This window comes from Crassostrea angulata, chromosome 3 (genome assembly GCF_025612915.1).
Source record: "Crassostrea angulata isolate pt1a10 chromosome 3, ASM2561291v2, whole genome shotgun sequence".
Taxonomy (NCBI): Eukaryota; Metazoa; Mollusca; class Bivalvia; order Ostreida; family Ostreidae; genus Magallana; species Magallana angulata.
In genome coordinates this window covers 23,439,271-23,453,039 of record NC_069113.1, presented here as the reverse complement: position 1 = coordinate 23,453,039, position 13,769 = coordinate 23,439,271, and positions in this window count along the sequence as shown.

Genomic DNA, 13,769 nt, shown 5'->3' with positions numbered 1-13,769 from the left:
TAGTAAACATATTGTATCATTTCTTGTTAAGTATGGGGTGATTCAAATTAAATTAGATTGATAATTTCCAATAAAGTCCAATGCTATTAAGAGTACATAATTTGCACATGCAAATGATATGCGGCAAAGTTGTTCCAGGAAAGGAAATGGATCAGGTTTATAAATTATTTCCTTAAACCTATTCATCTCAGGCAGTTGAACTTCACTAAATCAATTTAATTGTTGTAGAAATAGTCAGATAGTGATATTTCATCTTTTATTACTTCCCTAATAATCAAACAATTTATGTTTGACTAAGGAAACTTTTTGTTTATAAATGCTAATAACCGACGCTTGAGTAAAGTAATAATTAATTCACATATCAAAATAATTATCGATTGGTCAAAAACCTTTTTGATGTGTCTCAACGTAATCACACTAATTCTTTAATCATAAATACATTTCATCCTATTTAAGTTTTTGTTCAAAAAGATTTTTCAAAGATAATAAAAAGTATTTCCAAGTTTATACTTATGACGATAAAATATCTCTATGACGTCAAAAAAAGTATTTTTGTTTAAAAACGGTATGTTGTCGTCGTCGTGACTTTAATCCACTTAAACTTTCAATTAGTTAAAAACAATGCATTGATCTTGACCTCTGGTTGCGACCTGAAACCTCGAAAATTAGCTAAATTTCACATACCCTTCCGGTTGATCGAGTTTTTGCTGAGATCATTTTGATACTAGTGTTAATTACCGAAAGAAATGACGTTACAATTATGGATGAAAACAATTATATCAAAATAATATTTTTTTTTGGATTGCTTAATATTTTTAAAACCATGTCGAGGACAAAGTAAACAGCAAATCTAAAGTAGAAACAAGGCCGACACCAATACCCCGACGCCTCTTGTCGTTTTTCAATGATCATTTCAACCATCTTAAATATTTTTTAAAACTATCACCAAAGACTAATATCAATCACAAAAAATGCCAATCCTATTAAACTGGCGTGGATAAACACAAATTTAACGTTTCGTCACGGTTATAGTTTGTCCCAAGATAATTTTGCCGCATATTTCCTTTAATTATTCGAGATTCATTAATACCTCTTGATTCATACGATGTTAATTCAATACTATGAAAAAATCCCATGATTTCCTTTTGAAACGCCCCCTCTAGCTTGTCAGGTTTCAATACACGGCTAAAAATAGAAAGTCTAAGGAGATTTTGCATTGCATCAGCCATAATTAAGCCCTGATGATAACGTTGAAAAATTGTGCGAGGTATTCTGAGCGACTTCCGAATAGAGATTCCCAATTATAAATCTCCGTAGGAAATCTGTTTTCGTTCCTGTGAATTTTTCTGATTAAAAAGTGGTAATGTGTAAATGAAGTTTTCTTGGATATTTCCCGTTTTATCTTCTTCTACAGGTATGAGTATTCTTTCATAATTGTCCAAATGTGCTGCATAAATATTTTGGGATCGACAGACTATATAGTCCCAATTTATAACCAAACCAGACGACGTCTAGAGCTCTCTACTCGAATCATGTGTATGTAGCTTCAGGAATGAACAACTGCCAAGTAAGGCATACGTTAGCTGCAATAATGTAGCCCTCTCCCGATTTTTTTTTTTTTTGGGAGAGGGCTACAACTCCATAGGATCTCCGTAATGGTGCAAGTGCGGGAGTGATTCACTCCCGCAACGATTTCGTCTCAAATCATATATAAATGACAATAACATCTGCATTTCTTACCTGAACTCAAACATTGTAGATGTCTATGGCATAAATTAATCCAAAAATATCAGATATAGTCCATATATCGGTTATTTTTGTGTATGTCAACAACGCAAGTTGAATTTGTCCGCCATGTTTACTGACCTTGACCGGTTTTATTTTGGGACAACCAATGAGAATTTAGGTGCGGATCTTGAACTGAATGTAGGAATTCCCCTATTTTAAACATATTTAACGCGGTAAATATGAATTTTCCATTATATACCATTTCCTTTAATGATGTTTCATTGATAGAACGAGGTAAGATCGATTATTTATACTGACATTCACGTTATCAAGCCCATCAAAACTCCAAGCGTAAATCCCATAAAATCACGCGAGAACTGTCATGGCTGCTGAAAAAGACGACTGGTAAACATGCTGATGTGTTTTATCTGGTTTTGATTTATATACGGTTAGTTTTTTCAATCTGAATTAAAAAATCATTTTATCCAAAGAAAGTCAAATATAAAATCAATCTTTTCAGACCGAAGTCAGCCGCATTAAAAAATTAATTTTGCACCATTACGGAGATCCTATGGAATTGTAGCCCTCTCCAGTAAACATCAGATATAAAAAATCGGAGAGGGCTACATTATTGCAGCTAGGCATACGTAAACAAAAGTACATTGCTAAGAATACTAGTTTCACTTAGTATTTTAAAACAGCAGAGGCTTTAGACAACGAACACCGATATTAGAGGAAGAAAGAAACAAGACATAACACGACGTCCACACTGTTTTTTGTGCAATTAAATGATGTTATTTTTGGTAAAATGATATTTACAATAGCGGGGCAGGTTTGCAAATAGAAAATGCAGCAAGACTTAGTAAAGATAATTATGAATGTCGTAAGTCGTAGAGTTTTGTTTTTTAATCTCAATGTTACTGTATTGTCTATATGGCTTAAAATTGTATAGAACACTAAAACTTCAATATTGAAGTAAGTATATACATCATATTTGAAATAAAATAATATTCATTAAACGCTTTACTAACTGCGTTACGCTTTAAGGCCAGCAATACTATATGAGAAAAATAAGTCAAAGGTTATCGCTAATTTACTTAATATTTCACAATTTGTGTACATTTAATATTTTCCCGTTTCGTACTCAACTAAAGCAAATTGAATGCAATGTTATATTTGATAGACATTCATAAGAATATCAATAAGGCAACCACTTATTAATAATCATTTATTAGATATGAATAAATGATACAAAGTAAATCGTTTCTGACCAGTCCTTACCCTTTTGAAGCAACTAACGTAATATTTTATTTTCCGTTCCGTTTCGCTTTCCGTTCCGTTCCGCGTTTTAGCAACACCCTACTATATCTATATTAAAACATGCCACAAACTTGTCGAGAACCAACAGGTTATAGACAAGTGCCCCATCCAGTGGAGACGAATGGGGGAAAAATGTTTATCACCTTACCGGGATAACATATACATGTTGATTATGAATGATTGAGTACAGTAAAGTTGAACAGCAGCATAATAAAAATTATGTCATACAGCAGGGGAATAGCAAAACACAGTTATTTACATAATTAAAAAACCTGCATAACTTGATTTAACAAAATCGAACTGATTCCACTATGCCGCTTCAGACAGTCATAGTTTATCAAGTACATTATTCCATGTAAAATAAAACACATGAACAAGTCAGTAGACTTATGAAATCACATGTTGCATGAAACATAACTAATGCACAAAAATACTGAGTATTGGAGAATGGCCACAATCCAACAACAAATATATATGACATTTATTTAGCTGCCTCAGACAGTCTAAATTTAATACAATTACCGGTACCCGTAGCTAACACTATTTGTAGAAACATAGTTCGCAAATTATGTCTGTTACGGCCACTAACAGGTTAACTTATAAGTTGTGTGCCATCAAGTTTCGAAACATGAAGAAATGCATATGAGTAGGGCTATTCAAAACAGTAGTACCGCCGTACAGCCATGTTTACCCCACCAACCATTCCTACGTTAACCGCCCCGCCTACTCAAAATACGTCAAAACTGTGGCGAGCGACATTGCATCAGAGGACGACAATCTACAGTAGTTGGCCATAAATGAGTTCGCAAAATGGCCGATGTTTACTTAGGTCTCGTCATCACCTGAATTTTTAAGACTAACTATTGCTAACAACAAAGTAAAAATGACTTGGCAGACATATATGATACTTTGTATTATATCCTTTGTAGTGAAATAATCATAGAATTTTATTGGTTTAGCGATGTACAGGCTTTGTATTGAATAAAAAGGGAGACTACTCGAAATGTAAACAACTCTTCCTAGGTCACGAAAAATTCGGGTTTCATTTTTTTTTACCTTTGTACTTGTGTAATCAATACTTTTGCTATGTTTTAATAATATTAATGTCTAAACGTATGCCCAAAATTGTGTTGATACTGTGTTCCTTTACCGTCTAATTGGACATATAATTCGTGATATCTTTTTTCAACATACTATCGGCGATTTGTAAAGTGACGAACAACGACTGTTACAAAGCAGTCTAATTAAGGTTTTATTCAACACATAAGACTCTAATCTTGCAGTAAATCAAGCTTTTCGATTCTTAAAAGCATGTTTATTGTTCATGGGACTCTAAAACGGTATTCGGTCATCTCCTGGTGCCCTTATTCAACAACTTTCATTTCGAGTTACGATTTTATCATTACTCCGGTCTTAAGTATTTTAAAACTTTACCTCACAGTTTTTGCTGTATAATCCGATCATCCTTCCAGTTTTAGACATTTAAGTGTTTATTTTAAGTTTATTATTTTAATTGACTTTGTTCTATAAACCAGCTCACAGATCTCATGTTTAGATGAGTATTTAAAACTGAGTACGTAAATGGTGTATCTTAAAAATGTATAATAAACATCCTTATTAGACATGAGACATTGGGACTAACTATAGTCTGTCCCGAGATATTTATGCTGCATATTTGAACGATTTTTAATAAAAATACACATACCTGTGACTGAAGTGCAATTAAAATCGATGAAAGGGAAAATTCCCAAGATAACTTCATTCACACATTATCATTTTTCCCTCGCAAAAATTCACAGGAACGAAAACAGATTTCCTACGGAGATTTATGATGGGGAATGTTGACATCTTTTCTCCATTCGGAAATACTCGGGACACCTCGCGCAATTTTTCAACGTTATCATCCGGGCGTCTTCATCTCCTTGGCAATGGAAAAACCTCGTAGACTTTTTATTTTTAGCCGTGTACTGATACCCCACAAGCTAGAGGGGGCGTTTCAAAGGGGAAATCTTGGGATTTTTTCATACTATTGAATGAACATCGTCTGAACCAAGAGGTATTTATAAATATTGAATAATTTAAGAAAATATGCGGCAAAAATATCTTGGGACAGACCATAGTATGTTGTTCATATTGGAAATAAATTTGTTATCCATGTTTACAAATTAAACTGTAAAGAAGCATTGAAAATGACAATGTTAACTATTCTAAATTTTCATTAAAAACAAAAAATAAATTAATGGTTTGAGCTCACATTATGTATAGGTCCCTTTAATGTCATTCGTTTGTATTTAGGGGTAATGGTGATTTCTTGGAACGAGGACGGCGTTGGCACGATAAATAGTTTTCTCCTTTGATTAAACACTGTACTGAAAGGATCGCGAGGTGGTTACTATATCGTTGGAGCCATAGAATCGAATCCCTTTTGTTTTCTTCGCGTATCTCACAATGTATGTTTCGAGGCTGCATATTCCGTTTGAAAACTTTTACTACGATATGACGTCACTTATTACTACGTAAAAGCCGACCATGCAATCAAAACGGGTATAATTAAAGCGCTAAGCATAGCTCAGCGCTTTATTGTCGTTAGACTTCTACTTCCGGTGCAAGGAATAACCGCCCCCTATGAACAGAAGTTTACATCATTTAAACTGGTTAGGGAACCAGTTTCAGGAGCTGCACGGGCTAGTACGGGCTACTGTGAATTTGATGTACAGAGCTTACATACATCATTGCAGGGGCTGCCACGCAGTGATGAGGAAATATATCGCGTATACAGAAACTAAAATGTTATATACATACATGTATATCTTTTACAAACAGAAGCTGGGTTAGCGCTTTTCAGTACTATGAGTACTTTGATTTTTAAATAATTGAAGCCAACTTACTTATTGCAAAGATTACTTTTTGAAAATCATGCGATATGATTTGAATGGTTAAGACCAAACAAAGATAATTTCAGCATTTTCATTTTGTTTTGTGTTATTGGTAGGTAAATCCTGTGCCCAAAAAGAAAAGGTACAGACTGAATGCCCCGACAGCTCTCACAAATGCCTTCAAAATGGTAATGGAACTTAAAATTTCAGTAATAAGGCTTCACGACTGTAGCTTTCGAAAAAGCCCTGTGTTGGAGTGATTTTAGAAAGCGAAACTCGTTCGACATTTTAAGACATGGCAGCTAACGGCTATAGTTAGACTAGACAGGAGAGTGTCAATATTGTGTCAGATTGCATCTTGGGAACTTTGGACAAGCCATTTACAATGAAATGGATGAGGGAATTCCTCAAAAGATGGTAAGAGTTTTAAAGTATTCAATATAATGAGATCAGGTGACTTTCGTCCGTAGTGCATGGACACTTTTACATTTACAAACTACAGTCATTGGACAAAAGTTTTCGTAGATGACGACAAAATGGCGGTAGCGACAAATACTTTTGTCCAATGACCACGTGGCCAATTGTAACCATTTTAGGTCACTGAGTCACTTTGCAATTTAACTTCTTGAAAACTGCAATGCTAATCGTTACCATTGCGGTATGAAGCATCCCTATTAAAAGAGGAATCTTAATTTTGAAATTATTGCCAGAGTTTTATAGGCGGGGCGAAATAAGGAGTATTTTTTTTTATTTTAAAAAATCTTCTCTACTCTCACACATGTAAGAAATAATGATGAATGCATACTTATGATGTCCATGAAGCCCTCTAGCAAAGTGGTGAAATTCATTCCGCTTGTTTCAGGGGTTCAGACCTAAGGTTGGGGCCAAAATGGCCACTCAATTAAATTGTATATGTCTTATTTACTACTAGCATATAGGGTATATTTGAGAAAACCTAAATGCATGGTTATGATGTCCATGAAGCCCTATACCAAAATTTTAAATTGTATGACCCCCTTGACAGGGCTTCAGGCCCTAGGGCGGGGCCAATATGGCCATTTAGTAAAATGCATTACATTGTAGAAAATAATTCCTTCTCTACTCATATCCATATTAATGAAGATGCTATTTGGCCTTAACTATACAAAACGTCTCATGTATGCATTTAATTAAGTTTCATTTTGGGGTAGAAAAATTATCATGTTGAAATGACGACCACCTTCCTGCCTGAAATCATTTCAAAAGGACTATGAAACTTTGCATTCAAATAGACAAACATTTAATGTCTTGCATAAAAGTATAAAAAGTAGGAAACACATCTCAAAAAATTGAGATTAGACACGAAATAAGCTAATTTTAAGTAAAAATTGGATTTAACTTTTTCTCGAATTATATGAAATATAAGCTACAATATGTATAATGTGCCAAAATATATCGATATAGAAATAACAAAATGTTCAAAATTCCATAACATGAATATATCGTAATACACCAACTATTTGGAAGTTTAGTTCGTACTGAAAATTTGGAGGTTAAAGAAACAGTACTTTAAACTATTGAATTATGAAAATTGTTAAATTTTCTTTTTGAAAACCTTCCGCCACAAAATATAGTCCACTTAACAATTTTACTCAACATGGTTTATTTGGCAATGTAAAATATAAATATACAAATAGAATCCATATATAATGCACATTTTTTAGATAAGAGGACATAAAATAGTTACCCAAAAAGAGAAGAGCGAACCTCTATAAAAATCATAAAGAGCGCATGACCTGATATTGAAAAGGTGGAAGACTGATAGAAAATAATTGAAAAATGCAGAAAATGAAATAGTAACTGAATTGCTTCAATAAAAATCAAAACATACATTTAAAACAGTACCTAAGCATTAAGACTATAGACTCCGTTTCTGTTTAAAAAATCATCTTCATTTGCAATTGGTGTGGAAATTATTATTTGTGTTTCATCAACACAACCTAGAACTTTCGGAAATCCTATAAAAAGAATGTCTATATTATAATGCAGGTATTGTGATACATGTACACATCATGTTGGGAGTCAAGCCAAGATTTCTTTCCATTGCAGATTTACAAGTATTTCTATATGCTGTAAGATTCTCGATAATAATTAACATCCTTCCATTAAGTGAATAAGTATAGTTTATTAAAAGCCTCATTTTGCTACAAACATTTGTCTATAAAGACACTGACCCCACTTGGTCTTACACATCCCCCCAAGCACACACAAAATGCTATGACCCCAGGGAGATATATAAATATAAAATCATGGACTTGAAGAAAGGTGTTCATTCTTACATGTATGTACTGATTACTAATTATCAGGTATTATGGCATTTGTAATACCTGCATGAACCTACCCCCAATCACACACACAAACACACATATAAATAGACTAAAATAAATTTATTGATTTCTTTTGCAAATTCACTATAAGGTTTAAAATCTAGTTTATTTCAACATTTTATTTCAAAGTCAATAATAGCGATAAAAGATAAGGTACTTTTTCATGTCCTTACCTATTTCAAGAAGGGGGGAGCTGAAAGTTGGTTGTTTTATGATGTTCAAGCATTTTTTACAGGGTGGTAGTGGTATGAAAACTCTCAATTTGATGTGTTGGATATATTTATATGTAAACCAAATAACAATGAAAATATATGATGATTAAACTACAAGAGACTTTTTAGTATTTTATTTTGTAAAATACCTCTCGTGGATCCACCGCCCATTACTCGGGTACTGCCATTTGCAGAACTCATTTGAGTGGGGAAAAACGCAAAAAGTCAACAGCTTTGGAGATGTGTGTAAATATGACTGGTGTCTGCACAAGCTTTTTAAAACACCTTTATTACGGAATGTGAAAAAAGTTGAAGTCTCAAAAGTTTTTACTATTACAATATCTATGGTGCTATTGAAGCAAAATCGACAACTTCCATTTCTCAACTGTATGCACGATGATTCCCAGCAATTGGTCGAAATCCTTCCCTGACCTTACTGGCCATGTCACCTACCGGAAATTAAATCATGTGTGAGAACACCTCAATAAATGGCTCTTGCAACGGATTTCACTTCTCTTCTTGCCAAACTATCCCCAACAAGTTGCAAGTGTGGCCATGAATCGTAAAAAAGGGAGCACATGGATCAGCGGGGGAATTGGCCGATACATGGCAGTGTCTGATTGTAGGATGTCGCTGACTTCATCCACGATACACCGAATGGTATCCGGGGAAAATCTGTATCTTTCGTATACTTTTTCCTCATCTAGACTTTCCAGAGTATTACTCAAGTCGCAAAATACACAAAGTCGCCTCATTGGAATCGCGTTGTCTTCTGCGACGCCGACCTTTGAAAATGGCAGCCATTTTGTTATGCTTGAGAATATTCTTAAGTCTACTTTTTGTAGACTCAAATGTTTGAGGATAAAACAATTTAATAATTTTTATTTTGCTCAACTTTTATATGGTGGCGACTGAGTCTAAGAATTGGGAAGTTGAGACTATTCTCAGACTTAAGAATCTTACTTACAATTAAAACATTATATGCAGATTTTTAAAATTATAAAGCAAATTAATATCACTATACAGCAGCCTCTTCTAGGATTGTTATGCATGATATTTCTTTGCGGTTACTGATATAAGTACTGAATATGGCTTGTTTTTTATTCAAGCAATGTTTGTTTCATTTACTACATTTTTTAAAACATTTTTAAAAAAGAATGAGCGAGTCATATGGAGTTATATATAGGTAAATTAATCCTGAGTATATAAGAATAATGTTTTCTATCTACAACATATGCATTTATCAGTATCTCATTTTGAAAATTTGCTTTCGGATTCTATGTTAAATATGTTTACAAACAATAGCCTAAACATGACATCAAATGAACTAAAGGATCTGACAAATTACATGTATGCTGATAAATAGATAAAAAATGAAATAAGTGAAAAAAAATTGTCAGTTAAATAAATTAACAAAGGATCGATTAGCATTAACGATCTCCTAATTTTAGTAGCTTTTCCACAGCAGCTACTCTCCTTTCCTCAAGTTTCAGCTTCTCTCTCTCCAACTCCATGCGCTCTGTGTACACGGCTTTCAACTCCGCACGATAATCTACCATCCATGATGGTTCTTGTTGTCGTCTTTCGTGGTTGGTTCTCCAATGTGAACATAGTACTCACGTCCGTCATTTACTTATGAACAAACTCTGCTTTTGTTTCTCTGATGCTTGTGTGTGTGGTTTGTTTGTTTTAGGTGGATGTATGGGCATATAGAAATTGCACCTCGTGTATATTGTATGTTTTGAAGAATGAAATGAACTAAAACATCCAACTTTTGGTCGGTTATATACCTTTCGGTTGCATTGATGACGCAAACATTATGGGGTTAACTGCATGCATCATTTATCATTTGTGAGCTTGCTCACAGTACCTTTAATTTATTAATTCCATATTTTAAAGGGGAAGGAAACTAAAAATATGTTGTACAGTAAATCAATTAATTATCATCTACTATAATTGTAAATCGTATTTATTTCATTAAAAACCCCGGAACAATGAATAAATCAAGAAAATCGATCGCTTAATTTAAATTTCCCGCCGCCATGGGGGCTGCCATTGAACTTTAATCTATGACGTCACACCATCTATTCCGGTTTGTTTTATCAACATAACATCATGATATTCGCTCTAAATGACAAGCTCTGGAAAATTTGAAACAATATTGATTTGAGACCGTTCTTTTACCTTTGCAAACTACAAACTAACGTCAAATGGAGCATGTTCGTTGAAATCTAAAAGCGGAGGTTAGTGTCGGAGAAATCTCCGCGTAAATGTGGAAATTGTCAACAGATGCCAAGTATCATAGAAAATGTCTGCCGTCGTTATTTTGACATGGTAATTCCGGCTTTAAAGAATGAATTTTAAACATCCCGATTACAATTGTAACATTTATTCAGTTAGAGAAGAACTTGACTTGGAATAAAAATTTAATCGAGGTCGTTTTCAACTTTGAATGATAGCAAATTAACAGCTGTCATTTACTTATAAAAATGCATATATTTATGCATACAATGATACATGTATTTATTCTTTAGATTGACGTGTGAACTAAAACATCAATTTTGTTTAGTCGATTATTTGAGTAACAGAAAGGTATAAACCAGCGTTAATTATATTCAGAGCACTATGTACATTCATTTGTATATGTAAACCAAACCGGAATAGATGGTGTGACGTCAAAATAATTAATTTTTTTGGTTTTTAATACAAAAGAGTTCTACATCATGTCTGCCTCCAGTAAATATGATTTCTCCAACTTCAAACGTTCATTAAAGCTTAATTACGTATTTTATTTTCAAAACAGCATGACCACATGTGATAATTTACACCATTTTATTAGAATAAATAAATTATGTTTTTGACTTTCCTTCCCCTTTAACCATCTTTTTTGTTTAAAAATGTCATTTCAGCTGGACTTTTTCATGTAACGTTTTAACATTTTTAGAATCTAAAATAGATGCTTTTACACACACATATTACGTAAAACCAAAAGATTCCAATTTTTACTCATAAATTAGAATAGTGAAATATTATAATGCATAGGCCTATATATATCTTTATTGTAGCGATTTAAAAAGACATGATTTTGACGCCAACGACGCCATAGTTACAAGCACCGAAAAATACATCTACTGTAGATATTGTAGACCTGTTCATTTGTAAAAGAAACATTAAATTCCGTAAATCAATGTTATAAAGACTGGAAACTCGTTTAAATAAAAAAATGCTTATATATAAGATAAAGTACATTATATATGATACAATATTTATATAATAAATTATGCCAATTAAAAGACAAGACCTACTTCTCCCAATCTTTAAAGTCTGATGGGGGAGGGGGGGGCAATCTCTAGGCAGGCGCTGAGTCTTTAAGCGACCCACTTCCTTTTTTTTCTTCTTCTTTGCCTTTATTAAAAGAGTGGCCCCCTATGGCATTAATACTTAATATTAATAGAAATAAATGCAAGTTAGATTTATGTGTAATAAAAATTTTACTTCAAAAATTAAGTTGTTTCAGCTATAAATATAGGTTTAATGCTGGATTTTCTCCATATCCCACGATGATTAAGAAAATGTATAATCTTTTGTTTGATCCGCCCATTGATTTCTTTGACAGCGCGGACGCTAATGAAAGCACCTGTCATGAATCATATATCCAAAACAAAGTGAAATTTCAATCAATTTTGTCACTTTTCCGTTGTCCTGCCTCCTAGGTATATTTCAGGCAACGTTACACCCAAACCCCGGACAGACACACAGACAGATGACACAACCATTGTCTTGGTACGTAGACAATTAGGACACCGCAACACACATATACACATATCTCCGAAATGGACGCAAAATGGCGGGTCTGGTGCTCCGTAGTCGTCTCCGACGTTGTTGTGGAATGGAGTACCAAACCCCGGATGTCTACACCAGAGAAAAGTTATAGAATTGTAATAAGGAATGAATGGGTAGGGTTAACGTGATTAGCTGAATTCAGGTTTGTGACAATTCTCATTTTATAGTAAAACTTATGGAAGGGGGGGGGGACTATTTTAAAGAATATAGCAACACTAGGGAAAATTGTAGGGGTGGGGGTTGATTTTTTGTGCAGAGTGACATTTACTGCCGATCTCTGTAAGTTGTAAACAACTGCAAATTTGACCTATAAACGCCCCGGGATTCTATATTTTTCGGTCATTTCCTGAAAGGTCTTGAATTGAAGTTTTAAATGATACCAAAAATTGGACTGTCACGATTATAGTAAATTACTGAGAGGTCATAACGTTTGTATGGAGTTCTATGGGAAAACAATTGGTAGGCTTTTCCCTATAGTCACAATTCGGCATACAGGTTGGTGTAAACCATCATCCCCTTTAAGATACCTCACTACATCACACTTATACCTTTTAAGAAACTACGTCACAAGATGGCAATTTAAATGTTTTGTTAAACTGTTTATATCGTTCCATTTGGGTTGTATATCGTCGTAGCGCAGTGGTTAAAGCATTGGGCTTCTGAACCGCATATCATGAGTTCGAATGTGGCTGGAACTGCCAGTTCATGTCAACTGAATTGAATTTTTAAAAATGTAATTATTTTATCCAAAATTGCAAAGTTTTGAGCCTATTAGACTTAAATACGTTTTATCCATTATGATATCTATCATAACCAAGTAAAATTTTCTGCAGATTTGAGAAAATATTTCATGGTGTTTTGAGCCACCTAAACATTAAAATAAACCTGAAACAATTTATCAGGGGTTTTTTTTGCAGTACTAAAATGAAAATTTTCCATCCGAACACGTGCTTTCTAACATAGCAAACAAAACATTTAAACATATGTAACTTAAAAATTAAAAATAAATACCTTGAAATTGGTGACAAACACACAGAAATGTACAAAGTAGGGAGAAGTTTTCCAATTTTGGAGACTGCCACGTGTCTCTAAAGAGACACGTCCACATAGCTGGACTGCATGGACTGGAGTGCGTATTTAAAATTAGCAGTAATACACGTCACTCCAGTGACATGTTTAGAGAGCGGGAAATTCAAACATAAATATATACAACCATATCAAATACGTAACAGCACCTATTAATTGCGTCTGGCAAACAAGCCTTAACGCAATCAGCACGGCTTTCAATACCACACTTTTTCTTAGAAATTGTTATTAAAAATGTTATGCTTACAGTATATGTGCACAAAGATCAAAATTTGATACATCTTGTTGCATACGTAGGCGCACACCATGTCTTTCTATGTTGTGAATATCAAGACCGG